Source organism: Triticum urartu, chromosome 1A, assembly GCF_056163025.1.
Source record: "Triticum urartu cultivar PI428250 chromosome 1A, HENAU_Tu73, whole genome shotgun sequence".
Classification (NCBI taxonomy): domain Eukaryota; kingdom Viridiplantae; phylum Streptophyta; class Magnoliopsida; order Poales; family Poaceae; genus Triticum; species Triticum urartu.
Genome location: NC_141873.1, coordinates 285529528 through 285555040, shown reverse-complemented (window position 1 = coordinate 285555040; position 25513 = coordinate 285529528). Strand labels below are relative to the sequence as shown.

The window sequence follows — 25513 nt, the reverse complement described above, 5'->3', positions numbered from 1 at the left end:
CGATGGCTGGGGAGGAAGAAGGTTGGAGGTGGGCACGGGAAGCGGGAGGGGAGGAAGAAGGTTGGAGATGGGCACGGGAAGCGGGAGGGAAGGGATGGTGTGAGGGTCGGGGAGGTAGGTGAGATGCGGGGACGGGGGTTCGTTTTTGTGTTGTGCTAGTTGTTACCCACTATTATTCTAATAACACTAGCTTATTCTGATAACACCTGCCCAACCTGCTCAGCCCCCGAACCGGAAACAACTAGCATAGCACAAAAAGGAACTCCCTTCCCTGCATCTCACCTACCTCCCCGACCCGCACACCTTCCCTCCCCTCCTGCTTCCCGTGCCCACCTCCAACCTTCTTCTCCCCAGCCATCGCCTCCTCCTGCCACCTTCTTCAGCGCGTCGGAGCCCCACCGGCAACCCCGCCACTGGCTGCCCTACCCAACACGCCGCCATTTTACCCTACACGTCGTCCCTAGCAGCCCCCCTTCCCACCTCCTGATCTAGCCACCCGAGATCCATCGCCTCCAGCTATAGCTCCGGCGCCGCCCTCTTGTGAGGCACCCCCTGCCTTTGGATCCGGCAAGCCGCGTACTCATGCGATGCACCGCCGCCGCCCTCCTACGACGGGCCCCTGCCTTCGGATCCGGCAAGCCACATCCTCTTGCGACACGCCGCTGCCATCCTCCTGCGACGGGCCCCTGCCTTCAGATCCGGCAAGCCGCGTTCTCCTGCGACGCGTCGACGCCACGGCGAGAACCATCCGGCTGCCATACCTCCTAACCTTCTTCGCCCCGGATCCAAAAGAGCACATGGCACAGCGCCCACCTCCTCCGCCCTGGATCCATGGAGCCCCAAATCCCCCTCCCATTCGTGGATTATTTCTTCCCCTCCATGGATTGTTGCTCGTTGGCCTCCGCCGAACCTCCCGACCTCGTATCATCCTATGCTGCTCTTTCTCTGAACCGCCTCGCCACCCCTGTGCCGTTGGCCTCCGGCTTTTGTACGTGGCTGCCGTGCCAGTGTGGTTCACTGGGGATACATGATGAAGTGCACCTCGTCGTGCGGTGCGGCTCAAAACATTTTTTGTGTGTGGCTCGGTTGCCGGGTTGATGCAGTGCGAAGGACCCTATCATGCAAGAACAGGTCGACTACTGCCATTCAATAAGGCCGCCTCTGCCTCATTGCAGTCCAACGAACGTGGTCGTGCAGCTAGGGGACATGTGTGATGAGGTTCAGTGCTCACCCGCGGCGTCCCATCGCGTTTGCAGCGGAACATCTGTCTGCTGCACACGGCGGTCCTCAAAACTGCAGCAACCGCTGCGCTCCCTCCCCATGTGCCTTCCATGTGTAGTTTGCGGCGTCCTCCACCAGCTAGATGCGGGTCACTTTGATCCATGTGCAGTTCATGGCCGCAGTGACTCGTGGCGTGCAGCTCGTGTGCGCGTGCGTGTGCAGCTCCCCTTGTGTGTGCGGTGTGCAAGTGCAGCTCATCAACGCATTGCTTGCAGCTCCCTGGTTTTGTCAGATGCCTCTGTTGCGCCTACATGAAAGCACTCCATTTTATGCCTTTTCATATTGTAAAATATTGTAAGGTGTGGTGCGTATGTGCTTGCAAAGAAGCTCCGTTATTTGGTTCAAGAAAGTTTATTTTAATTGTAAGTGAACTGAACTGAAGTTGTAGAAAAATAAAAAGAAACCTTCGGGACAAGTACACTTTTTTTAGATAAAGTTCGTTCCATCCGACGTATGAGTGAAAAAATAGAAAAAAAAACAACATTTCTATTGGTATGGGCAGTTTACTTGTGCGTCACCCTTGTAATTTTGCAATTAGTTGTGCAGTCCGCGTGATGCGGTCTACTCTGGCCATGCTCGTAGTTCAGAGAACTTGTTGAGGTTCATATTACGAAAGAAATAAAATGTATTGATAAAAAATGATGGCTAAAAAGTAAAGTAAAAATGCAGTGCACTTTTTATATGCGTGGGGGTTCGCTTGATATAGTGAGTATACTTTGAACTCTAGGAGTTCACTCACGCACAAACACTACCCAATTCCCATTGACAACAAAAAGTTATGCCGTTCACTTTTGAGAGTGTTACTGCTCACTTTCGGTAGTTAGCGGTTGACTTACGCCCAATGGGACATACAAAAAATGTTATGTTTCAATTGCCTGCTTAATGCAGTGCGTTTTTAGTCTAAAGCAGTGCGGTTTTCTGTCTGATGCAGTTCACTGTGTTAATTGCAAAAGTTGCCCGCTTTGGCAAAACAGCTGGAGAAAAAGAAAACTACAATGCAGTGCACTTCGAGGGACTCCACGGTCCACTTTTGATAATAAAAATATGTTTCCCAATTCATGAAGTACGCTTTGGCTCTTTTCGAATAAACAACATGTAGTTTACACTCCTCCCTCGTCCAAATAGGTTAATCAAATGGAAATTAGAAAAAACAAAAAAATAGGGTAAATAAAAAGAAATATAATAAAGACCAAAAAAGATGAAGCTCACTAGCTCACACCATGCAGCTCGGATGCATTTATAAAAGAAGTTTAAAAAATGGCAAAAAATGATATGGTTCAACGTTTCACTTAGACTCGTGTTGTGTTTTACTTTCCCTCTTGATGTGGTTCACTTGGCCTCATCTCTGCGGTCCACTCTCATTCATAAAAAAAGAACTCATTCATAAAAATAAAATAGAAAAAGAGTACAAGAACCATGTAGCTCACTTGCCCGTCCGATGCAGCGCGGTTTTCATTCTGAAGCAGCGTGTCCATGTGTCTGATGCGGTTCACTTGTCGATTTTGGTGTCGCGAAAAACAGAGTGTCCGTGTTTTCGTATTTTTAAAACTGCTCTTAAACCGTAAGGAATTAGAGAGAGTGTTCTACATGAAAGATTTGTGTGTCGGCGGTATCTTTCCAGCGGCGTAACATTTGAATCATTTCGACTAGCGGTTTGTAAAAATTTCGCGAAAAATGGTCGCTGTCTCTTGTCGCCAGCTACACGATTTTCAAAATTAACTAAAAACCGCAAGGAATCTCAAAATCATTTCAACATATAAAACTTGCGCCTCGTCTGTAGCTTTCCATCGGCGTATCACATGCCTCGTTTCGACAAACGGTTCAAAAACTGGAGCGAAAACTATACGAAAATTACAAAAAAATCGAAAAAACAGAATTCCGCGTTTTACTAAATTTAAAATTGCTTTTAAACCGTAACGAATTAGAGAAAATAATAGATATGAAAAAGATGCGCCTCGATGATATCTTTCCAAATGTCTATCATTTGCTTCATTCCAACGAGCGGTCTAGAAAAAAACGCGAAAAAACGCTCTCTGCCACTCATCATGTGCCGCACCATTTTCAAAACTGCTCTTAAACCGTGAGGAATCTCGGAAAGTGTTCAACATGGCAAAGTTGCGCCTAATCGATAGCTTCTGAACGGTATATTACACACCTCGTTCCAATAAACGGTTGAAAAAATAGAACGAAAAAGGTATAAAAAAACACCGCATGCGGTTTTTTCCGACACGAAGTTCACTAGTCTCTGTATTGCAGTACCCCTGCTATTGAAAGTGCAGTGCCCTCGCATTAAGCATGCAATGCAAAAGTGTTATCAGAATAGTTATTCTGCTAATATTAGCAGAATAGACCAGCTGTATATATATATATATATATATATATATATAGGGTAACACTATTCTAAGCGTGAGTGTAGAATAACTTATTCTACACCCCCTAGTAAAGTTATATACAAAATCTAGTAAAATGGTGTACAAAATGTAGTAATTCGGAAAATATATTTTTATCACCCAAGTTTGTAATTTACTACATTTTTACAAAAAATACTAAATTTTACATAGTATGTTACTATATTTTGTATGTGCCGTTATTGGGGTGTATATATATACAACCCGTCTATTCTGATAATATTATCAGAATAGTTATTCTGATAACACTTACGTACTGCATGCTCAATGCGAGAGCACTACACTTTCTTTAACAAGAGCACTGCATTACACAAACTAGTGAACTTTGTGTCAAAAAAAACTGCGCGTAGTGTTTTTTCGGTACTGTTTTTGCTCTAATTTTTTAACTGTTTATCGGAACGAGGCGTGTAATATACCGTTGGAAAGCTACGGATTAGGCGCAACTTCACCATGTTGAACACTTTTCGACATTCCTCACGGTTTAAGAGCAGTTTTAAAAATGGTGCGGCCCACAACGAGTGGCAGCGAGCGTTTTTTCGCATTTTGTTTCTAAACCGCTTGTCGGAATGAAGCAAATGATACACCGTTGGATAGATATCGTCAAGGCGCATCTTTTTGATATCTATTTCTTTCTCTAATTCGTTACGGTTTAAGAGCAGTTTCAAATTTACTAAATCGCGGGATTCTGTTTTTCAAAAAATTCAAATTTTCGGTACTGTTTTCGCTCTAGTTTTTTAACCGTTTGTCGAAACGAGGCGTGTAATATGTCGTTGGAAAGCTATGGACAAGGCGCAACTTTCATACGTAGAAATGGTTTTGAGATTTTTTTTTACGGTTTTTAGTTAATTTTGAAAATCGTGCGGCTGATGACGAGAGGCAACGGCCGTTTTTCGCGATTTTTTTACAAACCGCTGGTCAGAATGATTCAAACAATACGCCATTGGAATGATATCGACAAGCCATAACTTTTTCATGTAGAACACTCTCTCTAATTCTTTACGGTTTAAGAGGAATTTCGATTTTACCGAAATGCGGACACTCTGTTTTTCGCGACACCTAAATCAACGTGGGTACTTCATCCGACTGAAAACCGCACTGCTTTGGATGAAAAGCCGCACTGCATCATACGGGTAAGAGAACTGCATGGTTTCTTTTATTCAAACGTAATTTTTTCAAGGACGAGAAAGTAGAGTGCACTTCACATCTGGTGTAAATGAACCTCAACACTACCAAGAAATGAACCGCATTACTTTTCTTCGCTTCCATAACAATTTTTTTGCACTTACGAGATGAACATCATACGGCCGACCGCACTGTTTCGGAAAGAAAACCGCACTGCATCGAACGGGCAAGCGAGCTGCATGATTTCTTTTATCGGACGTAATTTTTCTCGAGTTTTTCTTGTCTTTTTTTCAAAAAAAATTATGAAAAAGAGTGGATCGCGGTGCCGAGGGAAGTGAACCACAACCTATGTCGGAGTGAGCTACATAATTGTTTTGTCTTTTTATTTTTATTTTGTAAATTCATCTAGACTACATGGTCAATATTAGTGAGCTACATTGTTAATGTTAGTGAGCTTCATCAATTTTTTCATGTGTTCATCTTCTCCTGCAAAATATAGTTTAACTAAATCGCATGTGTAACGCATCAGAGCAACCATGAACTTCATCGCTTTTTTTGTTTTGTGAAGTGCACCGCCAAGGTTTTCTTAATAAACTACATCGATGTCCATACAAATTTGCAAAAATAAATCCTCCAAAAATAATAGAAAGTGAACTCCTCTGTACATTTTTTTACAAAGTTAACTCCTTCGTACTATGCACTGTACTGCAATTCTGTCCATGAAAGAATGCACGTTCAGAGCAGTGCAAAACACATAAAATTTCCTCCAATCAAAACAACACAACCAGGGACAACAGAAAAAAAAAAAGCACACCATGGCCATCGCACAGCCCATCCGAGCTGCACTCCAGGGCCATCTGAACCTCGCATGTATGAAAAATATGCAAGAACTGATGGATGGGACCTTCCATTTTCTGCAGGGATTCATTGTCTCATCTACTCGATAGGTTCAGTGGGTTCGCTGCTCGTCCGGGAGTGTCACACTGCAAGCGCCGCCCTGCCGCACTACTTTGTGGGGGAGGATATTGAGCGATAGCAGCTGCTCGTTGTAGAACTCACTGGAGAGGATGAAGATAACCCACCCGTCGCGAGATTGCAGTAACAACATCTACACCATGGATGATGAACGGGAGCAGAACCATCTCTGATGCGCACAAAGAAATTACATGAGGTAGCGGGAGACAAGGCTGATGAATCCGGACTTCTCCTTGTTGCTGCACGCAACACAACACCAAGAAATTAAGCAGGCGATCCATCAAGCAAGACAGACATACAGATAAAGACACGCAACAATGGGAGGGAGCGAGCGATCGACCTGATCTGGCCGAGTCAGGCGACGGCCTCGCGCAGCTTGGCGAGCTTCTGGTCCGCCATTGTAGCGACTTGTGAGAAATAGAGAGCACTTGGCGCGTGTGCGGGGAGGGAGAGAGATGGGCTTGGGAATGGGTGGTGTGCTGCTTGCACCCACACTTTGGACTGCACGGCACCGGTGGGGCGTGCTGCGTGCACCCACGTACTGGACTGCATGGCACCGTCGGGGGAGGGGGTGCAGTCGATCTTCGATGGGTCAACACATCTGCCGGCGAACTGCATTGCGGAAGGGTGAATAGCACTGCACTGCATTGCACATCCGACCACGAGCCTTGTGCCACCGGACTGCAAGCACGATCGCGACATCCAGCCGCACCGTACTGACGCCCCAACAGAATAGCAGCGATGTGCCCAAGTGGAATCTGAAAAGGCAAAAAAAAACAATCGATGGGGATGACAGGATGCTCGAGCCCGGTGGCTGCGGCGCCGTGGCCGACGACGAGGGGAGGGCACCGCTGGTTGAGGACGCGGCTATTGAGGTAGAGTGAGGGGGGCCGTGGTGGTCGCGAAATGCACGGCCATGCACCGCCGAACCGCATCGCGCGACCCGACGCACTTCAAGTCTGGCGGCCGAGCTGCACGCGGTGGAAGCCCGAACTGCATGCAGGAGATCTTGCCGGAGGGGAGGGAAAGTAGGACAGCTCGCCGGGGGGATGGGGATCCCACGCCATGGAGAAGACCGGGCGGTAGCGCGTCGTGGAGCTCACCATTTGATGAGCGTCGGGCTGATGCCGCGCTGCCCGCCGGAGAAGAGATGGTGGTGGATCCCACCGGATCCGTGTTGGTGGCGCCCTGGGGCAGCCGGGGGCCTCACGGATCTGACGCAGGGGGGGGGGGGGGGGGGGGGGGGCGCTGGAAGGCAGCGGCGCTTCGCGGTGGAAGGTGATTGCGGGCGGTGGTGGCGGAAGGAGGAGGGGATGCCTGGAGCGTGGGTCGAATGGAGGCGGCCGTGCTTGCCGGCGGCGTTGAAGCAAGGCTGGGGATGTGGGGCATCGGAAGGAGGAGTGGGGCGACAGGGGGGCCGCGACCGCTCGGGATCCAGCGCCTGCCGGGAAATTGGAGGCGCGTTTTGACCGGGGACGCCTGGGTCCGCCGCCGGAGCACCATGCTCGTGGGGGTGGGGCTTGTGGGTGGTGGCGCTGGGCTCGGGGGCCTGGGTTTGCGGTCGGGAGGTGGAGCGTCGGTGAGAAGGTGGGTGGGGTTTGACCGGGGAAGAAGGTGGGGTGGGGCGTGGGGTTGGAGGTTTTTTTTTTGGTTTTTGCAGTTCAGTGGGTTCTAGCGCGCGTCGGGTCGCGGGGTGTTCGGATCAGGTGTTATCAGAATAAGGGCAGTAGCGTTATTAGAATAAGGTCTTAAGGGTATTATTAAAATAGACCTACTTTATATATATATGTGTATATATATATAGGACAACACTATTCTAATCTTTATAATAGGTATTTGGATCACAGCTGCCTCTATATAGGTAGCGATTGGTTGTTTTCGAACCGGTGCAAAAGAAAAAAAAACCACCCAACCCCATCGTCCTCCCACATCCCCGCCTTCTTCCCCGGCGCCCGCGTGCCATGCCCGATCCAGCCTGCCTCCCCCGCCTCCCCTAGCTTCTTCCCCGATGCCGTCCCGAACACCGGCCGAACCGGCCGAATCGGCCGAAGCAGCCGTCGCCGCTCTCCCCAAATCGGGCCGCCACCACCGTCACCGGGTCACGCCGCCACCGCCGCCCTCCCCAGATCGCCCCACAACCGCCTCCGCACTCCACGGTCACACCGCTACCGCCGCTCACTCCCCAAATTGCGCCGCCACCGCCACCTCGTGCTTCATCCTTTCTACTACGCCCCTGCTCCTCGACCACCGACGGCGACGCGCATCCATCCTCCTCTGCCCCCACGACCTTCTTTCTCTGTTGTCGTGGCCTTCCTCCTTTCCCACCGCCGGCGTGAGAGCTGCGCACGCCACCCCGCACTACCACCTTCCTCCTCCCGGCCGGCCTCCCGGCTCTGGCGCCACTGTGCAGAGCAGTGCCACCACGCACAACCTAGGATCACTGTCGCCCCCTCTTCCTCCATGATGTTGTTGCCCTCTTCCTCCATGCTGTTGCCGCCTTTGATTCAGCCCCACGCGCCTGGCAGTCTCCGCATTGAGCTACCCCGTGCACATAAGCTGTTTGTGTATATACCCCAAACAAAAAGGTATGTTTTTTTCTAGGTTGTAGTCCAAAGAAGTTTTGCACAGAAGCTCAAGTGGTTGTTACTGCTGCAATTTAGAGATGTTGACGTTCATGATTATGTACACATTTTAACAAAAGTTCGAAGTTGGAATCGAAAAGGGGGAAAAGAGCTCCATTTTATGAAGAAAACTGAAAAGTCATTGTCACAGGGACGATCATGAAGGTCAGATGTTGAAAAAGTCAGGTGCATGATGCATGTCTGTCCATCCCCTTACCACCTTCACCTTAGACCAAGAGATGACCTTCTTAGCTGATGATGTTGACCTTCATCATAATTTTTTCTGCCCTGTCATGCGGCTGAAAATTTGACTCTGTTGTTCCGTGAACAGAAACTGAAGAGTTCCAAGCTCTCCGGATGTCTCTTGGATGCAACGTTCTTCTGTGTGCAGTTGATGGAAACACTCTGCTGCTGGAATAATGAAATTAACCCCCAACTAGATCCCAACCTTTTGCTCATCCCCGACGCGTGACTACATCTGATCGAAGTTCACCTTGTTTATCTTGAGACGTCCAAGTATAATTGTTTAAAAAGGTTCAGTTATGACCGCAACCGTGGGTTCAGATAAACTCAACGACTAGGATACTGCTACCTATAGCTGAACCTCGACTTGCTGCAGATGGGCTAGCTGCACTTCATGTTTACTTCAAAAGAAAGGATACATATGTTGCAGTGCCTCCTGTGTGTATCAGCTAACTAATATTTCTGCAAAAAAATAGTGTTTGTCTACAGCTTGTACGTACAAACATATATTTAGCCCATTTTGGTACTACAAATGAATAGTTTTGTTAGTTCTACCTGTACATATTTCATACAATTTGTTTCTTTGTCTACTGGTAGTCGTGCCAGATACGATGCTACCTGGGAAATTGTGACGCACCTTCGCTTCGTGCCGCCACAGGACCCAGTGCGCCTCCTTTCCTCTGCTTTTCTCTATGCGCAGCTATGTGTCTTACCCCGCCAATTGCCCCTGCTGCTGCTGGGAACAGGTAAAAATCCAGCTATTGTTTGTTCATGGCTCCAATTCAACTTTATGCATAAATATTGTTTTGACAGTCAAATTTGTGCATGGCTTCAGAGACATTCCATGAAATCCCACAACATCTATACGTCATCTTCCGAGATGTTCCATGAAGTTCTACTGCGGCTGTCCGTCACTATGGTCGTGTGCCAGTATGGTGTGCTTGGTTCATGTGTGCCTTGAAAAGATCATGTTTACCTTGCTAGATGCTGGCCAGCTCGCTCTTTGTGTGTGTTGCTGTTGCTCTAACCACACCTGTAAGCGGCAGCTGCTTCTCTCTCCGTGTATTGATTTCTCTTGCGCGCCAACGTTGTTGTCTCTCTAATTGATTCACATTTGATGCGGCGATAAAGGGAGATATTTTGGATTCCAGCTTTTCCTTGTACGTTCAAAACTGAAAAAGAAATGTATTGTATGCATCCCCCCCCCCCACATGTTTGTAATAAACTAAAAAACAGAGTAGTTCAAAAAGTTTAATAAAAAAGGGTTTTCCCTGTTTCTAAAAAAACACAGAAGTTCAAATTTAAATAACGAAGAAGGTCAAAAAAACCTAGAAGTTCAAACTAAAAAAATTGGAGACTTTGATGATCATATACTAACAAAAAAAGGCCATGTAGAAAATGTTAACCCTCGAAGTTCAAATTTAATAAATTGGAGAGTTCAAATAAAATGTTGTGAGTATACAAGAAAATTTCCTCATCATAGAAAAAAGGTAACCAAAAAGTGCAAATTAAAAATTGATCATTTCAAAAATTACAAAAAAACGGATTTCCCCATTTCTAGAAAATACCGAGAGGTTCAAATATAAAATATGAAGAAGTTCAATGTTTATTAAAAATCCAAGAAGGTCAAATTAATAAAAAAAAGCATCTAAAAATATAAAAAAGAGATTTTCTCTGTTAAAAAATCTAGAATTTCAAATTTTAAAAAAGAAGCGGCTCAATGTTTATTAAAAAAACTAGGGCTTTCCCATTAATAAAAAGAAATAAAACCAAGAAGTCCAAATTAAAAAAAGTTGGAGCTAGATGTTTACAAAAAAATTAGATTTTCCCTATTATAGAAAGAACGGAAACAAGAAGTTCAAAATGAAATAACGCGGTATTTCGATGTCTAACATTGGAAAATCTAAATCTCCTAATGGGAATATCATAAGAAGTTCAAACAAAAATAACACAGAAGTTCAAAAAGATAACATGGCGCTTTGAAGTGGATATTCCACTATTTCTACATAATAAACCAATAAGTTCAATTTCAAATAACAAAGAAGTTTGATGTTTCTAAAAAACCTCCAATTTTCACATTTCTAAAAAATACACAATGAAGTTCAAAATAAAAAAAGGTAGAGTGATTCAATGTCTATAAAAAACTCAGAAAATTTCACATAACCGAGAGAAGTCCAGATTGATAAATGCCAGAAGTTCACGTACTACACGGTGTGCATTTTGTATTAAAAAAAGAATGAAAAAGTAAAGGCTAAAAGTTTTGTTGCTAGAAGTTCAACTGCTCGGCCCGAGAAAGCTCAAAAATTCTTCTGAAAGAGGTTCACCATGTATTTAGATGTCCAAAAACACATACAAAATATGTTGTTTTGGTGTTTTAAAATAATTCTCTCAAACTAGAGAGAAGTTCAAAGTGATAACAACTGGAAGTTCACGTACTACATGGTGTGTATTTCATATAAGAAAAATACAATAAAGTGAAATAGAGTGAAGCTCAAACATACATGTCCTAGAAGTTCAACTACTTCACGCAGTGCAAGAAATAGCACATCAAAAACAGCACGTTAAAAATAGAGGGAAGTTCAAACAGGCATGTCCTAGAAGTTCAACTATTTCACGCAGTGCAAAAAAGAGCATGTCAAAAAACAACACGTCAAAAATAGTGCGAAGTTCAAACAGACATGCCCGAGAAGTTCAACTACTTCACGTAGTGCTTTTCCATTCGCGATGAAGGCAAAAATCATGATCTCGTCATTTTCTAATTTACTTCAAAATGGTAGAAATATCATTTGTGTAAGTTCAAGTCATCGGTCGGAGAAAGTTAAAAAAATCATTGTGAGAGAGGTTTGTGCAAAAGGAATATCATTTGTGTGACATTGACGAATGTATGAGGAAATTACAAAGGAAAATACGTCATAGAAGTTCAACGTGAAAATAGCAGGAAGTTCAACTACTACACTGAATGAATTTCAGATGAAAAACTTTTAAAACCATCGCGAGTATGAGAAAATAATCAACACGAGAAAGTTGCGTGTTTACAGCAGCTTTCCATCGGTATATCAGTCATTGAATTCCGGGGAGTGGATGGAGATCTGTGAGCAAAAAAAAGCACGTCGAAAACAGAGTGAAGTTCAGGTAGATATGCTGAGAAGTTCAGGTTCTTCACACGGTGCATTTTCAAAGAATTTGTTTTGCGATAGAGGCAGAACGAATGATCCCGCCGTTTTCGAAATTACTTAAAAACGGCTAAGAATCAGAGAAAACCATCAACATGAAAAGGTTTCGCGTTTTCCGTAGCTTTTCAACGGTATATTATTTGCCCAATTCTGATAAAGTTTGTAGAAATTATGGCGAAAATACGTGTTTCGCCATTTTCGAAACTGACTTAAAACAGTAAAGAATTGGAAGAAACAATACATACCAAAAAGTTTCGCATTTGTTCAAGCTTTCCAACGCCATATCATTTGCTGCATTCGGACGCACGGTTAAAAAATTAGCTCGAAAATACGAACTCGGTAGGACTTGGACCATTTTCTAAATTACTCTTAAACCATTCAAAATTAGAAAAAACTTTCAACATGAAAAAGTAGCGCATTTTCATAAGCTTTCCAATGCCATATCATATGCCTCCATTGGATTAGCTGTTTAGAAATGACATGGAAAAAACGAACTCAGCTGTTCGGTTTACGAAATTTTATGTTTTTTCAAATTACTCTTTAACCATAGGGAATTAAAGAAAACTTTCAACATATGGAAGGAGCGGTTTTGCAGCAGCTTTCCAACTCCATATTATATGCCTCATTCCGATAAACGAGTTAGAAATGCGATCGAAAATACGATTCACGTTTTTTGTGCAAAGAGAAAACGGTTTTCAAAATTGCTCTTAAACTGCTTATATTTTGCCAAAAATTTAAGTTGGGTCATGATATTGGTGTCCATAGCTTTCCCACGTATATGGAAAGCCCCATTTGGGAAATGTTGGCGGAAGTTCAACCTAGTTCACAGGGAAGTTCAACGTACTACTAGCGGGGCAGGTCAGGTTGTTTATGTATATATATACATAAACACTATTCTGATCACGGGATCAGAATAATATTCTGACCACAACGCCATATCATTTGCTGCATTCGGACACACAGTTAAAAAATTAGCTCGAAAATACGAACTTGGTAGGACTTGGACCATTTTCTAAATTACTCTTAAACCATTCAAAATTAGAAACAAACTTTCAAGATGAAAAAGTAGCGCATTTTCATAAGCTTTCCAACGCCATATCATATGCCTCCATTGGATTAGCCATTTAGAAATGACATCAAAAAAACGAACTCAGCTGTTCGGTTTACAAAATTTTACGTTTTTTCAAATTACTCTTTAACCATAGAGAATTAGAGAAAACTTTCAACATGTGGAAGGAGCGGTTTTGCAGCAGCTTTCCAACGCCATATTATATGCCTCGTTCCGATAAACGGTTTAGAAATGCGATCGAAAATACGATTCACGTTTTTTTTGTGAAGAAAAAACGGTTTTCAAAACTGCTCTTAAACCGCTTATATTTCGCCAAAAATTTAAGTTGGGTCATGATATTGGGGTCCATAGCTTTCCAACGGTATATCGCAAGCCCCATTTGGGCAATTTTGGCAGAAGTTCAACCTAGTTCACAGGTAAGTTCAACGTACTACTAGCGGGGCAGGTCAGGTTGTGATCAGAATATTAATCTGATCCCGTGATCAGAATAGTGTTTATGTATATATATACTACCGGGTGTAGTTACTCCCACTTTTGTTTCACACGTTCTAGGTACTATATATCATATCGGAGAGTATGTACGCGTAGTATGTAGTATATAAGAATGTTTAGGTAGTATATATATGTAACACTCCGGTAGTCAATATACAGTAATCACACACTAATGGTGCCATGTCATCATATTTAATTTTTCTAAACCTCACTTTGATCCTAACCCGATTCAAATTCAAATTTAAAGTAAAGTCAAATAATTAAAATTTTAAAAAGGTAAAATAAAAATGTAGGTTGGGTTGAAAATATTTACTAGCTAATTTTAATGTAAGAGTTAACATTTTCCAAAATATATAAGTGCCCCTAAAGATTTTTGAAACTGACCCATAAGCTTTTTATTGAAATAATGTGATTTAAATAAATAGGTAAAATATTCAAAAATAGTTGCAACTTGTTGGACTAGCCCAAAATACTGTCTAGAATTTATGTGATACTTTGCACATTTAACTAAAATCATTTAGTACCTAAACTAAATACAAAACAATAGTTACAGTAGAAAAAAAGAAAAAGGGAAATAAACAAAAACCAAAAAAAAGGAAAAACCCCCTGGAACACCCGGCCCAGCTAGCTGGCCAACCGCCTGGCCCGCTGTCCCCTACTTAACCCCCCCCCCCTCCCAACACACACCGAAACCCAAGCCCACCACCAGCCTTTTCTCCTTCCTCACGCTACAGGAGGAGGAGGCAGTGACATGGCGTGGCTCACGCACGCCCGTCCACGCGCCCGATTAGCTCGTGTCGAGCATCCATGACACCCCGAGAAGGATAAGAGCCCCCCGTCGCTGTAGACAAACCCTAATCCCCATTCTTCCCCTCCTTCTCTGTCTTTCTCAATTTAGATCTCGCCCGAGCCATGCTCGTCACGGCCATCATCGTCACCGCGGCCAACATGCTCCCAGTCGCCTGAGAAGATGTCCAGAATGACCACCATCGTCGACTTCGTCCATCTCGGGTATCAAATCGGGCAGGACCGCATCGTACACTCGCCATGAAGCTTTTTTCCGTCGTGTACATCATCATCATTCATCGTCGATTGCCGCCGCTCCGGTCCGTCTCCGGCTTCCTCGACCTCGTCATCGAGTTCGCGGTGAGCTCCTCCCCCGAATCCCCATCACCCCGGTCTCGATTCGTTACCATAGCCGCATGTACAAGCCGACGGCCGCCATGGCCGAAACTCAGTGTTCGCGTACGCGTGCTTGCTGCTCCTTCAGGTGCTCTGCTGCTCTGCTTCTTGCCTCTACCCTACCACGCTCCTGCTGTTGCTTATTATCGCTCCGCTGCCCCGCTCGCCGCTCGCTGCCGCCTGCGCTTCGGCTACTGCCGCTGCGTGCTGCGACGCTGCCTACACCGCATGCTGCCGCTTCGCCTGCGCCCGCACCGCGCGCTGCCGCGACCCAGGTGTGCGAGCACGCCCACCTCCCTAGTGTCGCGCTGCTGCATGCGGCTGGGGCTGTTGGCGTCAGCCGCCGACGTCCCTGCATAGTGTGTGCGTGCGCACCTGTGTCATGGCCTGTTGCTTGCGGCGTCGCTACTATGATGTTGCGGTCGCTACCTGCTGCTGCCGCCACCTACTAGCGCCCACTACCGCTGGTGCAAGCCAGCGTTCGCCGAGGCTATACGGCGCTCACCTCGGCTGTGGTTGTGGCCATGGTCGAGTGCTTGTGCGTCCGTGTGATGTAGGTGTGTGTCGTGTGTGTTCGTGTGTGTGGCCTCCTAGGCCACTACGACCTGGGCCGGCCCCCTGTTGAGATTAGGAGCTAATCTCCATTAGTACTAATCCCTTTAAATTAACTAATTTGACTGATTTGGTTTAGATGCAGTTTATATGAGGTGGGCCTATCTTATATCTTAAGCCTAATTAAAAGTCTGTGTTAATGACATCTAGGACCATGACCCAGTTGACCAGTCAACTATTGACCAGTCAACAGTTGATTGAACCCTCTTGGACCCCACCTGTCATGCACTCTGTCTAGACTAGAGCTGGGTGACAAAAGTATTCTGTTATTATTTCGAAATTAAATAACCCTAGAAATTCAATAAAATTTGAAAATTAATATAAAATAATCTGTAAGTCGGATGAAAATACTTTGTACATGAAAGTTGCTCAGAACGACGAGACGAATCCAAATACGCAGTCTGTTTATCAGTCACACATCCCTAGCATAGCGAACACGCAACTTTCTCCCTCCGGTTCATCTGCCCAAGAACGCGAAACACCGGGAATACTTTCCCGGATGTTTCCCCCTTCGCCGGAATCGCCTATCCCTACGTTAGGCCACCCCTAGCTCAACGTATTGCCACGTCTTGCTTTGTGTTACATTTGATTGATCTGTTATTTATTGTGTTCCCCCTCCGTTACTCCTTTCCGATAGACTCCGAGACCGCTGCCGATGTCCGTGTGTTCGACTACATCGAAGATGAGCCCTCCTTGCCAGAGCAACCAGGCAAGCCCCCCCCCCCTTGATCACCAGATATCACCTATTCTTTTCTATACTACTTGCATTAGAGTAGTGTAGCATGTTACTGCTTTCAGTTAATCCTATACTGCTGCATAGCCTGTCCTTGGTACTAATGTTGTTACCTTTACCTGCTATCCTACTGCTTAGTATAGGATGCTAGTGTTCCATTAGTGGACCTACACTCTTGTCCGTCTGCCATGCTATACTACTGGGCCGTGATCACTTCGGGAGGTGATCACGGGCATATACTATATACTTTACACTGTTACATTACCTGTGATACTGTTCGGAGATGGGGGCTGAAGGGGCAGGTGGTTCCACCCTCGTAGTGGTGGGCCTGGGTTCCCGACGGCCCCCGACTGTTACTTTGTGGCGGAGCGACAGGGCATGTTGAGACCACCTAGTAGAGAGGTGGGCCTGGCCCTGGTCGGCGTTCGCGGTTATTTCAAGATAACACGTTTAACGAGATCTTGGTATTTGATCTGAGTCTGGCCACTGGCCTATACACACTAACCATCTACGCGGGTACAGTTATGGGCACTCGACGTCGTGGTATCAGCCGAAGCTTTCGTGCCGTCAGCGACTGAGCGGCATGCGCCAGGTCAGACCGCGTAACGCAACTTCCTTTGTAATGGAGGTTGCTAGGTCTGCTCACCGGCCGCGTACGCAACGTGCAGGTGTGCAATGGGCGATGGGCCCAGACCCCTGCGCGCTTAGGATTTAGACCGGCGTGCTGACCTCTCTGTTGTGCCTAGGTAGGGCTGCGACGTGTTGATCTTCCGAGGCCGGGCATGACCCAGAAAAGTGTGTCCGGATAAAGGGGATCGAGCGTGTTGGGAAATGTGGTGCACCCCTGCAGGGAAGTTGATCTATTCGAATAGTCGTGTCCCTCGGTAAAAGGACCCATGACCCAGTTGACCAGTCAATTGTTGACTGGTCAACAGTTGATTGGACCCCCCTGGACCCCACCTGTCATGCACTCTGTCTAGACTAGAGCTGGGTGACAAAAGTATTCTGTTATTATTTCGAAATTAAATAACCCTAGAAATTCAATAAAATTTGAAAATTAATATAAAATAATCCGTAAGTCGGATGAAAATACTTTGTACATGAAAGTTGCTCAGAACGATGAGACGAATCCGAATACACAGTCCGTTTATCAGCCACACATCCCTAGCATAGCGAACACGCAACTTTCTTCCTCCGGTTCATCTGCCCGAGAATGCGAAACACCGGGAATACTTTCCCGGATGTTTCCCCCCTTCGCCGGAATCGCCTATCCCTACGTTAGGCCACCCCTAGCTCAACGTATTGCCACGTCTTGCTTTGTGTTACATTTGATTGATCTGTTATTTATTGTGTTCCCACTCCGTTACTCCTTTTCGATAGACTCCGAGACCACTGCCGATGTCCATGTGTTCGACTACATCGAAGACGACCCCTCCTTGCCAGAGCAACCAGGCAAGCCCCCCCCTGATCACCAGATATCGCCTATTCTTTTCTATACTGCTTGCATTAGAGTAGTGTAGCATGTTACTGCTTTCAGTTAATCCTATACTGCTGCATAGCCTGTCCTTGGTACTACTGTTGTTACCTTTACCTGCTATCCTACTGCTTAGTATAGGATGCTAGTGTTCCATTAGTGGACCTACACTCTTGTCCGTCTGCCATGCTATACTACTGGGCCGTGATCACTTCGGGAGGTGATCACGGGCATATACTATATACTTTACACTGTTACATTACCTGTGATACTGTTCGGAGATGGGGGCTGAAGGGGCAGGTGGTTCCACCCTCGTAGTGGTGGGCCTGGGTTCCCGACGGCCCCCGACTGTTACTTTGTGGCGGAGCGACAGGGCATGTTGAGACCACCTAGTAGAGAGGTGGGCCTGGCCCTGGTCGGCGTTCGCGGTTATTTCAAGATAACATGTTTAACGAGATCTTGGTATTTGATCTAAGTCTGACCACTGGCCTATACGCACTAACCATCTACGCGGGGACAGTTATGGGCACTCGACGTCGTGGTATCAGCCGAAGTCTTCGTGACGTCAGCGACTGAGCGGCACGCGCCGAGTTGGACCGCGTAATGCAACTTCCTTTGTAATGAGGTTGCTAGGTCTGCTCACCGGCCGCGTACGCAACGTGCAGGTGTGCAATGGGCGATGGGCCCAGACCCCTGCGCGCTTAGGATTTAGACCGGCGTGCTGACCTCTCTGTTGTGCCTAGGTAGGGCTGCGACGTGTTGATCTTCCGAGGCCGGGCATGACCCAGAAAAGTGTGTCCGGACAAAGGGGATCGAGCGTGTTGGGAAATGTGGTGCACCCCTGCAGGGAAGTTGATCTATTCGAATAGCCGTGTCCCTCGATAAAAGGACGACCCGGAGTTGTACCTTGACCTTATGACAACTAGAACCAGATACTTAATAAAACACACCCTTCCAAGTGCCAGATACAACCGGTGGTCGCTCTTTCACAGGGCGACGAGGGGAGGATCATCGGTTAGGATATTGCTATACGATGCTACTTGGTGAACTTACCATCTACTCTCTTCTCCTACTGCAAGATGGAGGTTACCACAAGCGTAGTCTTCGACAGGACTAGCTATCCCCCTCTTATTCCGGCATTCTGCAGTTCAGTCCACATATGATAGCCTTATTCCATTTGATACCAATGCATACATATCTAGTGTAGCTCCTTACTTGCGAGTACTTTGGATGAGTACTCACGGTTGCTTTGCTCCCTCTTTTCCCCCTTTCTATACCCGATTGCTGCGAACAGACATTGGAGCCCAGGAGCCAGACGCCACTGTCGATGACGACTACTACTACTCGGGAGGTGCCTACTACTACGTGTAGCCCGCTGACGACGACCGTGAGTAGTTTAGAAGGATCCCAGGCAGGAGGCCTGCGCCTCTTTCAATCTGTATCCCAGTTTGTGCTAGCCTTCTTAAGGCAAACTTGTTTAACTTATGTTTGTACTCAAATATTGTTGCTTCTGCTGACTCGTCTATGATCGAGCTCTTGTATTCGAGCCATCGAGGCCCCTGGCTTGTAATATGATGCTTGTATGACTTATTTTATTGTTAGAATTGTGTTGTGATATCTTTGATCTTGATCGTACACGTTTGCGTGTATGATTAGTGTATGATTGAATCGGGGGCGTCACAATATACTACTTTTTTGATAGTATGTATCATATGTTGTGCATACTCCATTTTTGTGTACAAATATGTACGTATTTCATAAATACAATAAAACTATAGGCTCACTTGCAATTTTTTTCATATGACTCACTTTGAAGTATATTAAACATAGTATATGAATATACTAAAAATAATAAAATAGAGTATACACTACCACATTGGAGTATAAGAGACATGGGTGTAGCTACACCCGGTGGTAGAATGCATTTTCCATATATAGAAAGTCTATTTAAGACCGAGGGTGAAGAATTACTTATTCTTCACCCTGGTCGCTCGTCGTCCTACCAGTCCATGGTTTTACGTTTGGGAAAAAAAGGCCAGCCGGTTCCAGGTTGTAAAATTGCAACGGGATGCAAGTAATTTTACGTTTATGCATTGACTCGAATATACCCCCTTGCCCATCCTTTTTCTGAAAAAAAGAGAGCCGCGCCTCCGAACGGTTTGTGAGTATCGGCGGTGACCAGCACGCAAGAGACGGCAGCGTGGTGCTCGGCGATTTGGATCTGAGTGAAGCCATCGGTTGGCTGGCTGCCGGGGCGGCGCGCTACTCGGCGGCGTGGTCTCGATGTTGTGGTGGTCGCTGGGCAGTTGGCGCGGCGTGGTGTGCGGCGTCTGCCTAGGTCTTGGGCGGCGTCATGCGTGGTCGTCGCGGCGGAGCTATGGCGAGTGATTGTAGCGGCGCTCAAGTGCGTGCCCGTGCTTGTGCTGCTACGTGAAGGCGTTGCTTGCCATTTGGATTGAATTTTGGTTGGGTGTGAGTGCACGGGTTGAGGTGAGCAACCCCAGATCTGACTCTATCAGTTGCAAATTTCCAATCTACTTCCACCTACGTTTCACTTTGCTATGCTCTTCCTAAATTGCTTTCTCTTCCCAAATCGCTAGTTTGGCCTAAGGATTATTCTCTGGTTCGCTAAAAAAAGGAGGCAGAACAATCTGCCGGAATAGGTTTGCGTAAAGCTCCTGAGTGCTTTGATGAACTCTCCTCCTCTTTGTTTATCTGTAATTGTAGTTCAGCAGTGTTTTCTCTCAATCATTATAACTTGTTATTTTGAGAAGTGACTCTGTTCTGGAGGTTGGACATAACTTCACATAATTCTAATTCTTTCTAGTCAATTGAAAAAACATGCCGTTCAATTTTCCTCTTGAGATCATTGCAATATCTAGGAGTTCTGATGCGATGTTTCCTTTTCTTTCTTAGGTTCCTATAACTACTTTTCTATTTGATCATTGTTACTTGGTGCGTGTGTTGGGTGTCTTCCCTAGGTTATTAGGTGTGTTTTGCTACGTGGGGATTTTTGCAGCTTCGGTTGCACTTTGTATGTTATCTTCAGGAGTTCCTTTAAGAACCGGTACCCAGTGAACTATCTTTGCTTCTTATGACACAAGGCTTGAGCCTCTTTTGTCGAAAGATGTTATTTAGACTTTACTGTATAAGCTTACATGTGTTTTCATTCTTGCATTTAAGACTCTGTAACTCCATTAAGACTCTCCATTTTCTTAGGAACACAATGTCGGTGCGATGCTTCCAAATGCACCAGCAAAAGAGAAGGAAGAACGTCGACCGCGGGTGAGCGACATCTCGCAGATTGTGGACAGAGGCTACTGTAGGTGGCTGGAACCACATCGTGGCCCCGAAATCAACCAATAACGGGCAGACAAAGAAGAGGTGACTCGCCAATAACAGTGTGGCGGACTGGGCAGGCAACTAGAGGTTTAGAGCAATGAAAAAGGTGATTTTGTTCTTGAATCGTGCTTAACATTTATTTAGCAATCAAGCACTTGCAGCCCGGTTTGAGATGTGCTTCTTGTTGGTTCATGTAGACATGCCAACAAAGGCCTCATAAAGAAAAATAGAAAAAAATACAGTAGATTGGTTTTGATTGTTCTCTTGTGTAGACCAAAATTAGCGAGCAAAAGAAATTGGATTTTGGTTCCAAATTCTTTCCGTGAGTTTATCCCAGGAATAATGTATTGTTCCTATTTGATTTGCTACATGTAACTTCCGTAGGCAAATCTTCCACCCGATGTTTCTGTTCAACAGCTCTCAAAGGCATAGAGTCAACCAGTCAGACTTTGACCAGATGTCGAACATCTTCAGAACCTTGATTGCTGATCCTAGATACCTAAACTCTATTCTGGCAAGTTGTACATGTAATAATTAGTTCTAGGAGGGTATGCAGATTGAATTTGCTATATTGCAGTCTGGACTACAAGCTGCAATGTTTTGATAACCATGGTCTGGATGTAGATAATTTTGAGAAAGCATACTTCTTTCCATGTGCATTTAGGCCTTATGGGATTAATCTCTCTATCATCAGTTCTTCTAGTATTTGATTGAACCCTCTAAGATAATTCCAGTTTCAGTAATTTATCAAATCAATCTCATGGGAGAAGATTTGTCCTTGGTTCAGTCAAATCTCTTATATTTTCTTTAAATCTACGTGCCTTGTAGTTGTAAGTACTCTACTATCTTTTCAGTAACATTCTGACCTATATATGAGAATTATGTAGCACCTTTATTACGACAGTAATGATTCACTAAGCTTCTATCTTACCACATGGTCCAATTTATTTCCAGTTGTTGCCACCTTCCCTGGATACATCACACCCTATATAGTGTGCTCCTAGCATGCTTTGTGTTTTTAGATCAAAACTGTTCGTCTGCAACAAATTGAAGTGTTGGTCTGGAAATAAAATTATTTAGAAAGAGGCGAACTATCTACTCATTTTCTACCATCTAAACTAGTATAGATAGTGGTACATGCTAGCGAACAAATAGTTTATACCCTATTTCAGTGTGGGGTACTATTCTGCTATTCTGTGGAAGCACCTGCTATTATTTTTGTTCAAAGCATTCATAATTTGGGTTTCTGCAAGGGCTCTGAAAAGAAACATATTTTTGATAAATGTTGTGCGATGCATCGTTCTGCACACCTAATCGCCTACTTAGAAAAAGAAATAAAAGTAGCTGCATTCGTGTGTACTTTGGAGTGTGTATAGATGGTAGAATAATTGTACCCTTGCTTTGTACTAATAGTTTTATTTACACTGTAGGTAGTTCACTATATAAGTTTCCTGATAACTGTAGGCTGATGTTAATATTTTTTTGGAAAGAATGAAATATCAGGATATTTGACATTGTAGAATTATGCTGACACGGTGTTTGAGGGTATCATTGATGAGTTTCAATCTTGGAGAGGTGCAGGCTGCTTGTCTTCTTTCTGAATCATGTTCCTCCTGTTTTCTCCCTGTTGGGAGTGTATAGAGTTCTCCCTGGTGGGCTGTGTAATCAGCGGGTTATCTTAGTCCATGTATAGATTCCAGTTCTGTTTCCTTGAGAGCTGACCCTGTAATTCTAGCTTTATTTTCCTAGAGCTGATACCTAGAGTTTTCCCTGTTTAAATAAAGTTCATCCCCAGGCCCTTCAAGATAACACTACTCCCCAGATTAAAATGTGATGGTGTGTTTATATGATAACAATTAGTCTTTCTTAGGAATGTGAGTTTTGGGGACATTCTTACCGTCGGAAAGTCACCCTTCAAATAAAAGTATTATCTATAATCAAGGAAGCATTTCCAGACATGGTACTTCCAAAATAATTCCAACTGATTTCCACTACATCAAATCCATGGTGCCTCATGGATTTATCTTGATAAAAATGTACAGCAAAAAGGAGAGAAAAATTGTATGCATCAGTATCTTGTTGTTTCTCTCGAAGCAGAAAAGATCTTTTCAAAGAAACTGAGTGTCATGTGATGCAGCTAGTGCACATAGAGGTAGTTTGATGCGTGAGGTAAATTTACTTTGTGAGCCTATTGTTTCTTACGGTAGTGGTTCTGGTACACAGGTTTAGGAAGCGCCATAACTTTTAACATGCGCGAGGTAAATTTACTTCATAAGCTTTGTTTCTTACGGCGACACAATAATAGTTTCTCACAGCATGCATGCTGTAAGATTACCTCGCTCCGTTTCCTCATATAGTAATCTTACCGCAGGTGTTCTGGGCGTGGAGGTGGGCTGGGGGTGAGGAATAAGAATTCCTCATCCTGAATGACGAATAAAGTGTGTGTGTGTATATATATATATATATAATTAGAGTAGTTATTATGATCACAACGGCCCTATAAAGGCCCGACTGGACGTTCCCGAATTCCCGAAAACGCATAACAGAAAACCTGGCCGGTCCATCAAACTCCTCCGACTGGCCCAATCCCTGCGTCATGACCTTCCCAACCACCCCACCTCCCGCACCACCTCTGCCCCATCCTCCCGCGCACCTCCTGCCGCCGGCCCCAGCGCGCCACCCGCCGCCGACCAACCCCCTCCCCGGCCCGACGCGGCCTTCCCAAACCACCCTTCGCCACGCGCACCCTCGCCGGAAATCTCACCGCCGCGTGCGCCTCCCCAAATCACCCGCTGCCGCCTGCGCCCGCCCTGGATCCCCCGCCTAGCTGGTTCCCACTGCGGCCGCCGCAAGCCTCCACGGATCCCGGCGGCGCCCTCCCTTCGGCGTGCTCCTTCATCCCGTTGTCACGTCCTGGATTCGGCTGCCCCGGACCCCGCCAGATCCAGTAGAAGTTCCCGCCTACTCTCGACTACTGCCAGGGAAGGACCTCGCCACCACGCTGAAGTTGACTAGTAATTATCTACTAATTTTTCCAAGGATAAGCTCGCTTCTACATTTTTCATATGTACCAGCTTCTGTTATTTACATATCAGATGCTCTGACTAAATCATCTTGTGTGTTCAGATACTGCAAATTCTACTATGTACCTTCAGCAGAATTAGGTGATGAAAATGTTGTTCCTCCTATGGATCGTTGATTCCACACTTTTGTCTGCAATTATGAATAATGCATATCCAGTACCATGCTGCCTATATTACATCAGAATTAATGAAGTTCAACTTTGAGAAAGCAATAAGTCCAACTGTATATGGAAAAACTCTAAAAAGACAATGACCAAATTTTTTTGTTAGTGAAGTTCAATTTGGAAATACATGATAAAAAAGGTATTCTTTATTTTTTTTACAATAAAAAAGTATTATGTATTGTTGGTTTCACCAACTAGTCACTCTCTCACAAACATTCTGTTACTGCTTCCCTTCTACTTCATGAAGTTGTATACAAAAAGAACAACAAATTTCAAAATTAAAAGCAAAATAAGCTAGCATTTCTTAAAGACAAAGAAAGTGTGTGCGAAGTTCATATTTTCTGTCGTGGATGGTCCAAAATGTTCGCTAATGGAAAGGTACACCCTGGGTTTCCAAAAAATAAAGAGGTGAACACACACACAAAAATATGTTGATGAGTCAACTGTGACCAAAAGGCATGTTTTGCAATCAAATTTCTTCGACCATTTATGTGATTCAGTGGCCTTGTGCTCTCGTCATTTTGCTAGCACACAAGATGCTTGTGTTAATGCCTATGACAGAACATCTCCTACAGGCACAATCAAACCCAGCTTTAGCACTTCAAGAAAATAGGTGAATTTAAAAACAAAAAAAGACGCAGAAGTAGAGAGGCAAAAAAATAGATGAATTTTAAAACGAAAAAAGACGTAGAAGTAATCGTTCAAAAATGGTTGTTTGAGAAGTTTGAAATATATAAAATCTGAAAACTTGCAACAAACAAAGTAGAAGTTCAAAAATCAAAAAAACGGAGCGGTTCGATGTTTATTATAAATTTCCATGGGTTTATCGTTCCAAAAGAATAAAACCAGGAAGTTCAAATTAGAAAATTAGAGCAGTTCAAAATAATTATAAAAAAAGTTATTTTCCTCACTTCTAAAAAAACCTAGAAGTTTGAACTTAAATAACAACAACGGTTCGACGTTTACTACAAAACTAGGATTTTCCTTTTATTAAAGAATAAAAGAAATTGTGTGGATGTGTTATGAATGTGCTTATGTGTAGTACACAGAATAGAAAAACAAAACTATTATGGGTGCCCTCTAAATGTTTGTACTATTGCTTATGAGAATTGACCCAAATTTTCCTATTTTTTATACACATGTTTGATTCAAGGGAAAATGTGTATAAAAGGTGTGATTTCGAAAGTTCAGGTGTAACAAACATCGAAGTTCAAACCAAAAAAATGTAAACAAACAAAATCATGGAATTCAAAGAATAAAAACTATGGAGTTTCATGAAAAAAATTAATACCACGCGAAGTTCATGTTTCAGAAATTCCGAAGTTCACATGTACCACGTACAGAAGAAAAATCATAAAATGAAAAAGGGGACCCCCTAGGCCATTTCACCGAAAAACAAAAAATGCATAAAATGTCGCAACAAAATTCTATAAGAAGCTCAAATTTAAAAACTAAAGCAGGTCAACGTTAAAAAAATGAAGTTTTAATATCTAAAAGACAAATTTGGAAGTTCAAAAAATTTGAACAAGAAGTTCAAAA

At 44.5% G+C, this 25513-nt stretch overlaps 2 long non-coding RNA genes and 1 other non-coding gene across 3 annotated transcripts; 2 read left to right on the top strand and 1 right to left on the bottom strand.

The window, feature by feature from the left end:
* Positions 1-5426: 5426 nt before the first annotated feature.
* LOC147990886 (uncharacterized) lies at positions 5427-7527 on the bottom strand. The gene is made up of 2 exons (XR_015601546.1): positions 6127-7527; positions 5427-6025 (listed from the first exon to the last, which is right to left on the bottom strand). It is a non-coding gene; the product is annotated as an uncharacterized LOC147990886 (long non-coding RNA).
* A 139-nt stretch (positions 7528-7666) lies between these two features.
* LOC125532830 (uncharacterized) lies at positions 7667-9800 on the top strand. The gene is made up of 3 exons (XR_015601547.1): positions 7667-8371; positions 9248-9396; positions 9486-9800. It is a non-coding gene; the product is annotated as an uncharacterized LOC125532830 (transcript).
* Positions 9801-19403: 9603 nt separating this feature from the next.
* On the top strand, positions 19404-23929 carry LOC125507182 (uncharacterized). The gene is made up of 2 exons (XR_007282841.2): positions 19404-19875; positions 20605-23929. It is a non-coding gene; the product is annotated as an uncharacterized LOC125507182 (long non-coding RNA).
* The last annotated feature ends 1584 nt before the right edge of the window (positions 23930-25513 follow it).